Here is a 15,698-nt window from a genome sequence, read left to right as displayed (position 1 = left end):
ACACAGAATCACCTATCCTTAACCAGGCGAGTTGGTGTCCCTTAATATCTGTGGCAGGGAAAGAGGGCAGGTTCAGCTCTTGATTACAATTCAGAGGCAGTTCACCTGAAGAACAGTCAGAGCTGCTCAACAGTGGAGCCAACTCCCTCACGAGGCTGTGGACAATCCTTCACTGGAGGTGTTCAAGCAGAGGTTAGCTGGCCATCTGTCTTGGATGCTTTAATCGAGATTCCTGCATTGAAGGGGGTTGAACTAGATGGCCCTTGGGGTCCCTTCCAACTCTACGATTCCATGAAGCCTAGCTGTTCCTTGTAAAATAAAGTGATTTCGCTTCTCTGTTGGCAAGAGAGCGGAAAATGCAGAGGTAAGAAAATGGTTCTCGTATTTTATTCTCCTTGCATGTTGTTTGGGAAAGCATCCTCATCTGAGAAGGTAACATAAAGAGGAGATTTATGCCTTAAAAAGGAGAAAAGCTTCTTACAATTCAAAGACAATGCTGGGGAGAGAGTAGGAGATTAGTCCCATAGATTGAGATGTGGAGGATGGATAACACAGACTTCCGGATAGGACTAAACAGAAAGGAGAAAGGGGAAGTGGGAAAGGGAAGCATTAAGGCATTATAACCAAGAAGCTATTTGCTAAAGCTGTTTTGGGGAGTTTGGTTAGGTGCCAAAAACGGTCTTTGTTTAGAAGGATTGGAACTTCCAGAAGGCTGAGGAAGAGGGCTTATCAGCATTGTCTACCCCACCAGCACTGTCCCCTTCTCTTGCTGGTTCGTCTCCTCTAGAGGAGAGAAAAGGAAGCCACTGGAAGCCATCTAACCTGTGGAGAGGGCCCTTCCCCTTGGAACCTCCAGAGAGGCTAAAAGCTCTTTCTGCACCCAACACAAAACAGCTCTCTGCCTTGTGTGCACTTAAATTGCACAATTTCAACCAGCTGGCCTTCTACCGTGCAAGGTTGCAATCGCACAAGTTAAATGTGCATAAGTTGCGATCTCACTGTATAAATAAACCAATTTATTTGGTTTCCCTGTATCCCCCCCCCCAGCTCCTCACGTACATAATCCTTGCAATCATTAATATATGTATTATCTCCATCCAAAAGGATTGTGGAAGGCTATCTCTAGCACAGATTCTTAGGCATGCTTACTGCACTAAAGGAAAATCCACCAGAAAAGTAATCACTTATTATTTCTGCTACTTGGCTTAGTTTGTAATTCCATTCTCTGCACAGATTTTCATTTGACCTTATTATTCCTGCAGAAATAATAATGACTACAAAAAGAAGAGTTACTGCAGAACAGGTTGACACAACTTGAGACCGTCAACCGAGCACAGCCCTCTAGCAGCAAAACACACCTGGTACCTTGAAAAACAACATCTGGTTGGTCACAGGTTCTCTTGACTGGCTACCGGACAAAACTGAAGCTAGCAAACCGATTCCTCTGTGAGTTTATCAATCTAAAGCAGGGTTGTGATTTTTTCTTGATTTATTGTTTTATCTTTTGTAAACCGCTTGGAGGGGTTTTTTTTACAACCAAGCCAATGGCCCATCTAGTCCAGCATCATGTTCTCACAGTGGCAGATCAGCTGCCTGTAGGAAACCAATAAGCAGGATTCAAGCACAAGAGCAGTCTAGTAATTAGCCACTATAGCAAGGCAGAACTCCCAGATACAAGGTAGTACACTCCTGCACAATGGATGCTAGGGACTAAGGCTGGGTATCGTCCCAAAACAAGTTATCAGTTTTATTGTTTTTGACCTGGCAATATATTGTGAATCATGGGGGGGGGGGGGGTGCACACACGCGCGGTGCAAAAATCACAATGTGGGAAAAACTGTGAAGCCAGCCAATGCCTCTACATCGTTCCATCCTTATTTCAGACATGGTGATATATCAGTATATTGTGGTATTTAGCTGGTGATATATCATGCTGTTGAAAACCAGGTATTGCCCAGCCTTATTAGGGACTCAGGGACACGGGTGGCGCTGTGGGTAAAACCTCAGCGCCTAGGACTTGCCGATCGTATGGTCGGCGGTTCGAATCCCCGCGGCGGGGTGCGCTCCCGTCGTTCGGTCCCAGCGCCTGCCAACCTAGCAGTTCGAAAGCACCCCCAGGTGCAAGTAGATAAATTGGGACCGCTTACCAGCGGGAAGGTAAACGGCGTTCCGTGTGCTGCGCTGGCTCGCCAGATGCAGTTTGTCACGCTGGCCACGTGACCTGGAAGTGTCTGCGGACAGCGCTGGCTCCCGGCCTATAGAGTGAGATGAGCGAACAACCCTAGAGTCTGGCAAGACTGGCCCGTACGGGCAGGGGTGCCTTTACCTTTACCTATTAGGGACTCACAGTAAGTGCCTATCTCCATCATGCTCTCCTTGAAAGTTCTCCAGGAGTATCCTTAGCTAGACACTATTGGAAAGCAGAGTGCTGAACCTGATGGGCACTTGATCCAGTCCAGTATAGCCAACCCTTCTGCTTGTTTTGCATCATGCAAGGCTTTGTTTGCACCAGCGTCTAGAGGACTCCAAATTGATTAGAGGGGGCAGCATACTGTTTGCAGCAGAGTGGATGACCTAGAGAACGTCTGCCTGCAAGTGGATGTGGAACATAGCAAACTGACACAGCTCCACACTCCGTTCAGCTCAGACGGGTTGCAGGGGGTGGGGACTGTTGAGAAAGGGGAGTCTAATAAGAGAAAGGTAAGTGGCCAGGTTTGAAAACAAGATGTGCAGCTACGAGAGCAACCAGGTCACACCCGGCCACACTACGGAAAGCACCCTGATAGAATCAGCATTGTAAACAGAAGTGCTATTGTCAAAGAATCGATCCGATAATAAAAAGAGCTAAGGGACAATTGTCTTGCAGAAAATTACTGCCAAGGGCTGCCAGATCCAGGTTCTGTGCGTCTTTCTGGGCTATCGGCCAGCTGCTAATCATTATAGGGCCTCAGCTAATTTTGAGCTCTGCAAATAAACTGCACAACACCATGGCCTGCGCAAAGTTCTCTCCTACCACGTCTTATTAAACCCTGCTGTGTGCTTTAGCTAACCTACAGCTTGTCCACAGAGGCTGCAATATTAATGCAAACATCAGGGAGCCACTGAAGCTTCACCAGACACACCTGTTAACACGACTGGTGTGTATTTTCCTCCTGAAAAAAGGGAAGCCGGTACATTAATTTTGTCTCGCATCTCACGCCAAGGGCAGAAAACGGAGTGCAGATTAAAAGACTAAGAAGCCCATTTGCTAACCTTCTAGTGCTGCCGCAGTTTAACATTTATACAGCACCATGTGCTAGACACTGTACATAAGACACACACAAGCCTTGCAGTGCAGGGTGGAGGAGAGCTCACAGGCTATGTTAGCCGGACAAAGAGATGAATGGCGAGAGCGGTCCACAATCAGGTGTCAAAGGAGGCCAAGAAACAGAAGTGTGAGTGTGCATCATCATCATCATCATCATGGGGACACAGGTGGCGCTGTGGGTTAAACCACAGAGCCTAGGACTTGCCGATCAGAAGGTTGGCAGTTCAAATCCCCGTGACGGGGTGAGCTCCCATTGCTCGGTCCCTGCTCCTGCCAACCTAGCAGTTCGAAAGCACGTCAAAGTGCAAGTAGATAAATAGGTACCGCTCCGGCAGGAAGGTAAACGGCGCTTCCGTGCACTGCTCTGGTTTGCCAGATGCATCTTAGTCATGCTGGCCACATGACCCGGAAGCTGTACGCCGGCTCCCTCGGCCAATAAAGCGAGATGAGCGCCGCAACCCCAGAGTCGGCCACGACTGGACCTAATGGTCAGGGGTCCCTTTACCTTTATCTAATAATAATAATAATAATGGTAACAACAACAACAATAATAATAATAAATAATGTCAAAAGGCAGTCATGGAATCTGTGTGCAGTAGAGGGAACAAGGAGGGTTGCTAACGAGTGACTCTGCACCACATACACTGGGGCAACAGAAGTGAAGCTGGATCCTACAACAAAATGTTGCAGCATGCCATGATTTTGTTCAGAGACCCAGTTGCCTCATTGCATCCCTGCTCCTCCCCACAGTCAGTCAGTATTCTATACCCATGGAACACAGCTGGTTCTTATTGGTCGGTGGGAGGCTCTGTGTTGTGAGGTTGACCCCTATGCCCAGCCCAAGCTATATTAAAATATTTAGATTTGTCCACTCATGTCTATAGGTAGCTCCCACTTCCACCCCTGGAATTCACCTACCTAGACAATAAAGGGGGTCTATTTTATCCTTTTAATATCCAGGTAACTTCTCTCCTCCTTTTTCCAGCCTACTCCACTGCATCCCCCTCCCACCCAGTTCCCATCTTTTCCCCTCTTAGTCAGCCAACGTTCCATGTCATGGAGTCCTTACACCAAAGGTGGTCCTGCCCTCCAGAGGTTTTGGACTACATCTCCCATCATCCTTGCCCATTGGCTGTGCTGGTTGAGCTTGATGAGCGCTGTTGTCCGAACAACCTGGAGGGCTTCACATTGTCGACCCTGCCTTATGCTGCTGTTTTGGAGTTCCCCCTTATAGACTTTCCTTATTAAGGAAACCTTGAGGTTAACCAGAGTCTTCAGTGCTGCCTCCCTTGTGTTAGGGTGATGTAGTTTTGGCTGCGTTACAATGTGAATACAGGAAGACTTGAATCAGAAATATAGAGTACGATGGGCTGCAACATCAGGGGTGAGAACCTTGGAGTTAATGTTGGGTGCCACAAGGCAGTGCAATTCTGTCACAATGCATTTATCATAATGCAGGTATTGTGGCGCTGTTTCTTCATCCTATAAAAAGCATGATTTGCTGCCAATCAATGGCTAAATCAGTCATCAAACCACTGTTCACATCATGCCTAGTTAAAGGAGATTGTCTTTTTCAGCCAGGATTCTAGACTAGCATCACGGCAAACGACATCACACCTAGCGCAAAATTTTATATATTTCTTAAAGTGCTTTGTTCAGTTCTCAAGCCAGCATCAACCAGCAACAAGAGAATAGACTGCTTGCTGTCAGTTCTCTCCAGGACAAAGCCCTGCATTTATCAATCAGCTGTGCAAGAAAAGCACAGCAGCAAGTATTTCCAGAAATACCAAAGCGACACTGACCCATTTTGGCTGGAGGAAGAGGAGACCTGAATTCCTCAGGCTGTGCTTCCCACCATCCAGGATAAGTATTCGGGTGCCGCTCAATATGTGAGCAAACTGCTTAAGCAAATTTATTGATTGCATTTATATCTTCTTCTCCAAGGAGCTCAAGGTGGCGTACATGGTTCTTTCTCCAAGTCCTCGTTTGATCCGCACAACCCCCCTGTGAGGTAGGTGAGGCGGAGAGGCAGTGACTGGCCCAGGGTCACCCAGTGAGCTTTGTGGCTGAGCAGGGATTTGAACTCTGGTCTGCCAGGTCATAGTCTAACACTGCAACCACTACACCACACTGGCTCTCAAATTGCAAAGGCAATTTCATGTAAGAAATATTAATGAAACTGCCTCCGATTAGTCTTGCTGTGTGCACATGTGTTGAGAAGCCACAAATGCCCAAATTCAGAGATTCTTTGGTGCAGAATGATAATGCGCTGCCATCAACACATAGGTGCCACATTATTAATAGTACTTAGCATTTATACAACAGTTGAACGTGTTCAAAGTGTTCTGTGTATATTATCAAATGTGACCTCAAAAGCACTGTAGATATTATTATTCTCAAACCTAGTAAGCACATGCAAGAGGCAAGATTTCAACTAGGGATTCTTAAGGTTCCCCTGTCAGCATCTTGGTTATTACCAATGTTAGAAATTAGCTAGGTGCCAGACACATTTTGCAATGGGCATGGGTGCAACTGGATCTCTGGATGCTGGGCTGGCGACTGACATCTCCATCTGGCTGGCCCTTTCAGCTAAGGCTGCCGTACATCCAGACATAGCCAGAGTACAGCAGTCAGAAATTTGAATTTGAGATTTTGAAAAAGGAAAGAAAAAAGCAACTTTGGCTAAAAATAAAATAAAAACAAAAACTTTTGTGTCCAGATTTTCACTCTTTGAAATATGGCAACCCTAGGTAAGCAGAGCTTATTTACTGCATTTATATCCCATCTTTTTCTCCAAGGTGTACATGGTCCCCCCCCCCCAGTTAATCCCTACAATGATCCTGAGGTGGGTTACGAGGCTGTGACTGGCCCAAGGTCACCTAGTGAGCATCCTGACTGAGTTGAGATTTAAACCAGATCTCCAATATCCTAGTGCAACACTCTAACCACTACACCACACTGGCTTCCTAGAGTACTTCCGCTACGGGGTAGCTATATAAATTAAGTAGGTAAATAAATAAGGGGAAAGCAAAATGTCACTTTAAAAAGGGTCTGAAATATTTTCCTTGAAGCTTGAATTTGTTTTATTTGCTTTGAGATTTTCTTCTTTAAAATACGAAGTGGTATAAAAATAATAACAAAAAGTGCCTAGACATTTCATTGTAGTGACCATAACTTAGGTTTAAGGTGCCATTTGGCAATTAGCTTATTTATCTGAGTTTCTAACACTGCCAGTCAGCATAGCTGTATGATGCTACATCTGAAGGGAATATGGATGTGCTGAGCTGCATCTGATGGGAGCTGTCATCCAAAACATCTGGAAGGCTCCAGGTTGATGAAGACTATGCCACACTATACCAGTTCTAGGAATTCTTATTCCTACATGGAAATACTTTCCTCATACAAGTCTGGAAAGATGCAAGACCTAAGCACACCTTGCCGTCACCTACAATACAGACCATTCACAGCATTTCCAACACTGGTTACGTCAAAGGACAGCAGCCCCACTTTATAAAAGCACATCCCCCCCCCCCCACATTGTGACACCCACGGCTCCCCAAAGAATACTTGGCATCGTTTTTGGTAATAGGTGCTAAATTAAGACCAGGAGAGCTGCCTTTGTTTTTCAAACAGCTCCTCTCCAGCTAACTCATGCAACACCATTTTTTCACAAGGTTTGCTTTGCTGCCTCGGTCCTGAGAGCGCAGGTGCTGGCACCACACAAAGAGCTATTCACAAACTTGATCCCAAGCCCAGACTACACCTGCACAGCAGTGAAACAAACACAAAGGCGCAGCTCTTTTGGCCAGGTGGGCAACCTTGGAGATTGCAAGTTAACAACCCCCAGAAAGTGTGCATCACTTCATACCTAGTTAAGTCAGGCTTGCAAATTATCTGCACTCCAGTTTACAAATGCACCATAAATTCTTCCATATGCTTTGCTAATTACCTTTCTCAGGGTTGCTAAATTTTCATCCTTTAGGCCACACAATGCACCAGCAACAAACCCAGCTGTTTAACAATGATGCGAGCATCAACATCCCAAGTGGACAACATCTTTTTTTCTGTGAAATTCCAAAAGCTCTGCTCTCCATTTCGAATCTAAATTCTCAGAGACTGCAGCCAAAGAAATGTGAACTGCACATGGAAGAGGAAAGGAACAGATAGAGTATCCATTCAAAGACTCAAAGACAGTGCAACGGGTGCAACTGAGACTACCAAAAAAATAAAGTCCCAGGCAACCCCAAAATTCAAAGTGTTCCTTCCAGCTAGAATCATACAAGGCCAGGACACAGTGGATGGAAATCTTGCTAGCCACTGGATTTGCCCATTCAGACATATTGAACCCTGACATATCTCCTTCTCCTACACACCACAACAAACCTGCAAGTTTTTGGCTGTTACCAGACCAAAACTTATCTCTGCAGTCACCTTAAGAATGTAAGAGCTTTGCTAGATCAGGCCGATGCCCCTTCTAGTCCAGCATCCTGTGGCCAACCAGACAGCCCAAAGGGAAACCTGACCTGAGCACATGAGCACTGTCCCCTTCTATGGTTTCCAGCAACTGTATTCAGAAGCATTCCTGCCTCCAGCCTTGGAGGCACAACATAGCCATCATGGCTAGTAGCCACTGATAACCACCTCACATCAATCACAACTAGAGGAGTCTTCCCCAACCTGGTGCTGTCCAGCCATTGTAGACTACAACTCCCATCAGTGTCAGCCAGCACAGCCATAAGGTCTACTCCAGCACAGCCAGCGTCTGATGGGAGTTGTAGTCCAAGACTGCTAACGGGCAACAGGTTGAGGAAAGCTTGGGTGCCCTAGCACTAGAGTCAGGCAGAGCACTGAAAGAAACATATTTTGAGGCTTGTTTTGTTTTTTCACATTGTAAGGCTCTTGGGGCAGACTCCTGCCTCCCTTTGCCAAAGTCACTTTGCAAAGGGCTACCTGCACATTGACACAGCCAACACTAACACAGCTGTTACCCACCATGTTTCCTGAGGATAAGAAAAAGAGTTATCTAGAAGCACCAAAAAAAAACCACCCCTGACTCCTGGGGCAAGGAAAGGGAAGAGCTCAACAAAGGCCAGCTGTGCTTGTTGTGCATTGGGGGGGGCAGCCATGGGTCCAGCCCAGTCCCAGAAGGAAGGCCAGACCCTAACCATGTCTGTTATGAAGGGGGTGGGCAGAGCACCCCTCCAAGAAAACAAAAACCCTTTTTCTCAGAAAAAGGTACCTCCTCTCTCTCTCATTTGTATATATAATTTTAGGGGAGGGAATGGAAAGAGAACCCCCCTCAACTTCCACCTATAGTAAAAAGGGGGGGGACTGTCCCTCAAACACATAAGGTAGGAAAGTTACTGGGAGAGAGCAAGCCCCCCACAGACACCCCCCAATCCTTTCCTGGACTTGCTGGCCTCCTCTAACCCCCTCCCCAAATACTGAGAAGACCTCCCTCCCCAAACACCCCCAAAAGTGGAGACACCCCTCCCCGGGAGGCAAAAGGGAGACCCACCCCTTTCCTTCTTCCAACCCACCCACCCCATTTGGCTCTTCCAGGGGAGAAAAGGGCGCCGCACCCACAAACACAGCACCCCACTTTTGACTGGCTGCCCTACCGCCTCACCCTCTTACCTGCGCGGACGGGTCCTTGAAACACAGGGTTTTTTCCGCTCCCCTCCGTTCTCCTCTGGGGCAGCCCGGCCCAGGCAGCCACTCAGCAGGAGAGAAAGAGAGTGAATGAGCGCGCGCGGAGAGCAGCAGCAGCAGCAGCCTCGGCGAGGAGACGCCGCCCCCTTCCGACTTCCCGCGAGAGCCACACAGGCAAGGAGAGGGCGGGGCCGCAAGCGAGAGCCCTCGCGCCGTCAATCAAGCCAAGGCACCCGTCTATTTGACGTGTGCAAGGATGGGAGGGACGGAGGCCGGGGTTGCTCTCTACTCCTCCCCTCCAGGTCTTCGGCACGGAAGCCCAATCACAACACGCTAACCGCTTGGCCAATCACGAGTTGCTCCGCCTCTGCCAGGGCAAAAGAGGGGAGGAAAGAGAGGGAGAGGGAGAGGCGGGCCTAGGGTAGAAGAGCCGGCCAATCGTGAGAGTGCTTAGCGGCGCTTTAGCCAATCAGATGACGCGGAGGTCTGCGCGTTCTCTCTCTCGCTCTCTCGCTCTCTCTCGCCTTGATTTGGAGCCCGCAAAGTGATGCTTTGCTTCATTTTCACCTGTGCAAAGGGAGGAAGGATTGGATGGATGGAGAACCAGCTTGGGGGGGAAAGGGGTTTAAAGGGTCGGGGACCAGCTGAAATGTGGGGTGCAGGCAGCAAGCATGCTGTCCTTCTCAGCACTGATTTGCATATGCAAATTAATGCAAAAAGTGTCATTTTACTTGGTTCTGAAGATGTGGAACTAGAAACAGCAAATGCATAGGGCGGTAGTCAGAGTTGAGCCAAGTGAGCCACATCCATTAATGTCAGTGGGGTAGTCTGAATGCGGCTGATTTTGGCTGCAGCCCATAGGTTGGAGAAAAGGGCGTTACCACGGTGGCTGGGCCCTTCCACGCCCTTTGCAGCCTCATCCAAATGTACGCTTACTAGCTGCATACCCTCCAACATTTCTTCGATGAAAATAGGGACATCCTATGAAGACTCCCTGGAAAAGACCCTGATGTTGGGAAAGATGGAGGGCACAAGGAGAAGGGGACGAGGTGGTTGGACAGTGTTCTCGAAGCTACGAACATGAGTGTGACCAAGCTGCGGGAGGCAGTGGAAGACAGGAGTGCCTGGTGTGCTCTGGTCCATGGGGTCACGAAGAGTCAGAAACGACTAAACAACAACAACAATTTCATGATGATGATAATTATATTTATACCCCCACCCATCTGACTGGGTTGCCCCACTACTCTGGGCAGCTTCCAACATATATAAAAACATAATAAAATATTAAATATTAATAAACTTCCCAATACAGGGCTGCCTTCAGATGGCTTGGGAGTCAGATATTTCCATAATACCCATATTTCTCTGATGCAAATTTGGACATCAAAAGGGAAAGCGGGACATTCTGGGATAAAATCAGAAACTGGTGTAGCCTTTTTAATCCATGGGTAGGAATAATTGTTGCACCCGAGCAGAGACAAAAGGAGCCAAACGACACCAAGGGGTTAATCCAGAGAAAGAGCGTTTTATTCTGCCATCCGGAGGGGCAGAGGCACCTGTGTGATTCAGTTCACAAAAGACAGGCCGCACCGAAAACATTTTACAAGCAGGTTTTATCCTTTTTTTCAAACCCCTTTTCCCCTCTCCCCCTTCACACATTCTTACACAGAATGTTGCTTTTTTCGTTCCCTGGTTCTGTTCCCGGAAGTATGTTGCAAATCAATGTACCAGGACAAGGTTGCTTAGATTTGGGAACCGAAAGGTTTTCTGTTCTCAGCTCTGGGTTTGTTACAGCGTTTTTGTTACAAAGAGGACTGCTTAGCTTGTGCTTTTTGTCTTAGAGGAAATTGCAGTTTTTTAAAATGCGTACGCCGAGGCCTGGCTGGGGGGGGAATTCGCAAACAGTTTTTAGGGCTTTCTGGGGTAACCCTAACTGTACCCCTTCATTCCATACCTCTCAATTTTGGACAGCCTTTTTCTCAAAAAGGCTCGTCCCAGGAAGGCACAGGCTGATATTCTCGGGTCAGAGCTATAATCTGGGGGCGAAGCATGCGAGAAATCATATTGCGTGTCATTGTCTGCAAGCATTGCAGCAAGCAAGGTACAGAAAAGCAAAAAATTAGCAAAATGAAAAGTGGGCCAAGCAAAAACAGGCCTTTTACCCATCCTAGTTTTGGCAACCAGTCAAGCCATGACATGTCCCATCCCTCCCAGGTTTGGGTAGGAATATGGGCCACTGTTTCAAGTCCTGCTGCCAAATTGCGAATGGCCTCACCATGATCAGAGATGTTAAAGCAACAGGCCCCACCTGTGAGATTTAACGCTGCACAAAAGCCGCCATGTTGCGCCAGGAGAAAGTCCAACGCTAATCGGACTGAGAGAAACGCATTGCGTGTCTCATCCAATTGCGTGGCAATTAGCCTAAGGGCCGTGGCTGTCGTGTTAGCAGCAATCTCTACCACTGCCTGGAGTCTGATTATGCGGTTCAAGTTATAGATTGGCCCCCTTGCCCCAGAGATTTTCTCTCCCCGATTCCAAGAGGCTGGAGCATAATGGGCCAGTATCCTTTCCGGAGGCCACTGATTTTGGCCCCAATCCTGGGAGCTGCCACCTGCAAGTGTTGCCAGGTCAGCCGAACGCCTCCTTCTAGGGGGTGCAGAGGGTATTTGGTCAGGAATCCACATGGGGGGTATTAAGTAGGCTGGAAAACAGACCCCATACCATCCTCTTGGGAGGGCATGATAGGCCTTTCTGCCACACACCCAGTAAACGTCCTGACCATGGGCAGATATGATGCCTGTCAGCAAGCGGGCCAGGCATGCAGTCAATTTGGAACCAGAAAAAGTTCCTGTCTTGGACTCAGGCATGTTAGTTGGGGCTGGGAAGGTACGATCACAGTGGGAAGTGCCCACATAGGTCTGAGCGTCACTGGCATCATTTGATTTGTTGACACAAAGGCAGCCAGTGATCCTGTGAACCTGGAAAGGGACGGAATGATTCCATAAAGAAGAATGGTTGCCCAGAGGCTGGAAGGCAACAAGTGGAGTTGTAACCAAGGATTCATTCCAAGGCACAGGGAGGAGTGGCATTCCTCCCAGAGCATCTACAGGGGCCAGAGTGCAAACGGCACAATTGGTCCGATTTGCAGAGAACGCAACCATCTCAGCAACCTGAATCCATTTATTATATGTGTGGTGGGCCCCCCACGATTGCAGCAGTTGTCTGGTCACTGTGAGTGGTATTGGCATATCAAAGGTCAAAGGCAGCAGAAATACCAGCACGGGGACCCACAGTCGTATTTGAGCCATTGTATGCATGTGGAGGGGCTTAGGTAAGTGCTAGAGAGTGGGCTGGGGTGTAATTACGCTGAAAGAAAAGACCCACTAGACACCCTCCTCAGCAGGGGTGGCGTAAAGCAAATCAGGTGCAGGTACCTTCAATAAAGTTCAGTTATGCAAAAGGAAAGAAAAGAAAATGTGAAAATGTCCTCTTTCAATCCATGCTGGATTCTTGAGCCGTGCAAAACGTCAGCTTCCGGAGTGACGTGAGCAGGGCTGTAGTCTGGGGGCGTCGGGGCGTCTGGTGGGCGTTGGACATCTTGGGTCTCTTCCAACAAGGCTGGAGCGATGTCTGGGCGTCTGGGGTGAGTCGAAGGGGCCAGTGCAGATCAGGTGTCACAGATGCTGGTGACTTTAACAGCTGTAGAGAAACAGGACAGCCTCTGGCCGGTTTACCTGTCAAGAGAAGAGAAAAAGAAACACACGGCAGAACGACTGTACATTGACAGATAGCATTTGCACCTAAGGTATAGGCCTAGCAAACATTAATTCAAAAGGGTATGCTTGGCAGGAAACTTCGCAAGGGGTTAACAGTTCTGTTCCTTGGGTTTAGTTTTGCCAGCTGAGATTTTTTTAAAAGTCTCATTCATGTGCTCTAAATTTCAGAGCTCTCGTGGCCTGTAAGCCATGTTGCAAATTTCAGTTTTCATCTGCCAAGTTTGCTAGTGTCCAATGTGTTCCCTTGCTTCTGGCAAAGTATCAAAGTTTCAAAATTCCTATGTTATGCTGCGGCTCCTTTTTCAGAGTAAAATTGCACCTTAAAAAGAAAAACTTGACAAAGTTCACAGAGAGCATTCACTTGCTTTTAAGAAAGTCACTTTCCAGGTTAGTGCTTGGGGCAAGGGGGGTGGGTAACCCTTGGCCTTCTGGGTTTTTTTGTGGCTGAACCGTAAATCCAGAGAGTGTGGGGTTCAGGGTAGCTGGTTGATGAGAATGCAGCATTTTCCTCTTGGGATAGCAGCCAAGAGATAACGCTCTGAAGCTACCTCCAAGCGCCTGGCACAAGGAAAAAAAAAAAGCTGATGTCCTGTTACTTGCATGAATGAATGAATGTTAGAAACAGTTAGTTCACTCGCTTCTAGCTGCAACAGTCTTTTAGCAAGAACAGAGATGAGAAGAAATCATTTTTGAGAAATCTTATTGTTCCCAGTCTGTGGGGGTGGGGTGTGTCGGGCGTGGGGCCTATGGGCATTCCATTTCCCAATGACCCTCTTGCCTGCAGATGGTGCACTGGTTTCTTCCCTAGGCGTCTTCTTTCCCTCCCGTGGACACCCTCTTGCATTTTTGGCTTTCTGGCTGCTTGAAGACAAACCCCTAATTATTTTGGCTGGGTCCTCTTCGAAAGAAGGATTCTGATTTAAAAAGTGCTTGGAGGTCTGTGGTCCTGGACATCAGATGACTCCAGGGGGTCGTACAGTCAGTGGGTGGGCCATCAAAGTGGAGTTTTAGCTGCCTCAATTGCAACATCAGTATTGTCCGCTGACCTGAGGGCATATATCTTGCGGATTTCCTCAATGGTCAATATTGTAATCCCAGGGTTTTCAATCCCTTGGGTTTAATTGTCTCTTTTTTAACAGTTCTGTCCTATGCGGCTCTCAAAGCCTTCTGCTCTGTTTCTTTCTGTCTGCCAATTCACATCCTTGCATTGTGCTGCTTCTAGAACCAAGAAGCCACATCCAGCTCACTCTTTTAAACGGTTCTACATACTGGAACACTCTGTCAGACTGCTTCCTAGTCCATTTTATCTCTTTATCTAGAGTTTTTCTGAAGTCATCATTATCACAATCATCATCACCTTCCTCTTCACCTTCCTTGCTTGCATCAAAAGGGGGTCGGGGAGGGGCAGAGGGGGGAATCTTCTCATTTGGGTCCTCAGTCTGGGCATTGGGCGGAGAAGCAGCCCTATTTGGTTGCCTTGGCGCAGTTGCTGCATATGGTGGTGGTGGGGTAATTATCTCCTCTTCCAGGACTGGCAAAACTGGCGGCTTTTTAACTTGTAATTGTACTGAACACAGTTTGACTTGGGCAGTCACAATTCTATTTTTCCGAAGCCATGAGGGATTTTGATCCACATTGGCTTTCCAGATAGAAATATAGGGAATCTGATCTGTGTGGGCCTTGAAAATATTACTCCATAAAATGTTGACCAAGTTTGGATCAAAGAATCCTCCAGGAGGCCATTCTGGTAAATACGAAGGCCAGTCAACTTCACATAAATGTTGGAGACTGTTTTTTTTGAGTTTACATCCCCACTCTTCTGCTTTCATGGCACTTTTCCAGTTTTCCAGAAAGCTCTGTAGTGGTGTCTCAAGAATTGTTTTACTGCTTTTATTTCCCATGACTCTGGGATCCTGGGGACACTGGGACACTCAGCCCTCCTAACGTTATTTTCTCTCACTCAGTCACAGGCCGGACGTTGGTTTCAACGTCTCACACACTCAAAACATTCACTGGAGTGTCCCCACACGCACATTCAGAAAAAAAAACAAAAACCCATGCACCTCCCCCAATCCCCTTTCCCCCCCAAAAAATAACCACAACCGGCAGCGTTTAGACTTCGACCGGGGCCCAAGAGCACTCTACTGCTTCTTTTGGACACAAAAAGAACCATAACCGGCAGCGCTTAGACTTCAACCGGGGCCCAAGAGCACTCTACTGCTTCTTTTGGACACAAAAAGAACCATAACCGGCAGCACTTAGACTTCGACCGGGGCCCAAGAGCACTCTACTGCTTCTTCTGGGCACAAAAAGAACCATAACCGGCAGCGCTTAGACTTCGACCGGGGCCCAAGAGCACTCTACTGCTTCTTCTGGGCAGAAAAAGAACCATAACCGGCAGCGCTTAGACTTCAACCGGGGCCCAAGAGCACTCTACTGCTTCTTCTGGGCACAAAACCAACCATAACCAGCAGCGCTAAGACTTCGACCGGCGCCCTGCAGCACCCTTTTTGCTGCTTTTCTGGGCAATACCAAAACCAGTGGCACTTCTTCTACCCTGCTGGCGGAGTTGATCAGACTCTCTTATTGCTCCCACCTATCCCTGTGGAGCTTACCTTGTTCCTCGAGGTACCTTCTTTCTGCACGGCCGTTGCTCTTTCTCTCCGTCACTTGTCGCGTGTCCACTCAGGAACGGGTGGCCAGTCCCTCCCACGAAGATGGCAGGATGCGCGCTGGAACTGTTGACCCAGGATCCTGAGCTGCTCGCCTTGCAGTGACGCCCTGGACCTCTTTGTCCCTCGATCTCGGGGAACGTGCTTATTCCCGGCCAACGCACCAGAAATATGTAGCCTTTTTAATCCATGGGTAGGAATAATTGTTGCACCCGAGCAGAGACAAAAGGAGCCAAACGACACCAAGGGGTTAATCCAGAGAAAGAGCGTTTTATTCTGCCATCCGGAGGG

General features: G+C 47.9%; 1 protein-coding gene across 3 annotated transcripts in view; it reads right to left on the bottom strand.

Annotated features, from left to right (window-relative positions):
- Positions 1–9,116, bottom strand: part of GLCE (glucuronic acid epimerase) — a 57,434-nt gene extending 48,318 nt beyond the window's left edge. Inside the window, exon 1 of one of the 3 annotated variants that reach the window (XM_083412029.1) lies at positions 8,945–9,116. The gene's annotated coding sequence lies outside the window, so the exon portion shown is untranslated. The remainder of the gene's footprint in view (positions 1–8,944) is intronic. The other 2 variants (XM_083412030.1, XM_083412031.1) reach the window with 2 other exon arrangements.
- Between the last annotated feature and the right edge of the window lie 6,582 nt (positions 9,117–15,698).

The sequence above is a fragment of the Podarcis tiliguerta genome, assembly GCF_965153285.1.
Source record: "Podarcis tiliguerta genome assembly, chromosome: 14".
NCBI lineage: Eukaryota > Metazoa > Chordata > Lepidosauria > Squamata > Lacertidae > Podarcis > Podarcis tiliguerta.
This window is presented reverse-complemented; position numbering and strand designations above follow the sequence as displayed.